At 34.3% G+C, this 598-nt stretch overlaps 1 non-coding gene across 1 annotated transcript; it reads right to left on the reverse strand.

The window, feature by feature from the left end:
* Positions 1 to 233: 233 nt before the first annotated feature.
* On the reverse strand, positions 234 to 340 carry LOC132003018 (U6 spliceosomal RNA). The gene has a single exon (XR_009400098.1). It is a non-coding gene; the product is annotated as a U6 spliceosomal RNA (small nuclear RNA).
* Positions 341 to 598: the final 258 nt, after the last annotated feature.

Raw genomic sequence — 598 nt, forward strand, 5'->3', positions numbered from 1 at the left:
TTATGTATACATATATATTTAAATCATATGTACTATATGCACATTATATATATTATCATGTGCACAATAATATATATCATATATATTTACTAGTGTTTTGCTAGTATATGAAAGCTAACATTTATGTAGTGGTTACTGTGAGCCAAATTCTCAATTAAGTATTGTTAAAAGCGATGTTATCTCATTTAAACATCATACCTTATGAAGTAGATAGTGATATTTTCCACTTTTTAAAAAATATAGAATGCTTCATGAATTTATATGTCATCCTTCTGCAGGGACCTTGCTAATCTTCTCTGGGTTTTTCCAATTTTAGTACATCTGCTTCTGAAGTGAGCACAATATTTTCCACTTATTATAGGTGACAGGTCTGAGGTGCAAACAGAAGATAGGGACACTTTTCCTGAGGTCATATAGTATATAAATGATGGAGCCAGGATTGGAAGACAAGACCATTTGATTCTTTTTTTTTTTTTTTAAAGATTTTTTTATTTATTTGTCAGAGAGCGGGAGAGAGAGTGAGCACAGGCAGACAGAATGGCAGGCAGAGGCAGAGGGAGAAGCAGGCTCCCTGCCGAGCAAGGAGCCTGATGTGGGA

Source organism: Mustela nigripes, chromosome 15 (genome assembly GCF_022355385.1).
Source record: "Mustela nigripes isolate SB6536 chromosome 15, MUSNIG.SB6536, whole genome shotgun sequence".
NCBI classification, from domain to species: Eukaryota; Metazoa; Chordata; class Mammalia; order Carnivora; family Mustelidae; genus Mustela; species Mustela nigripes.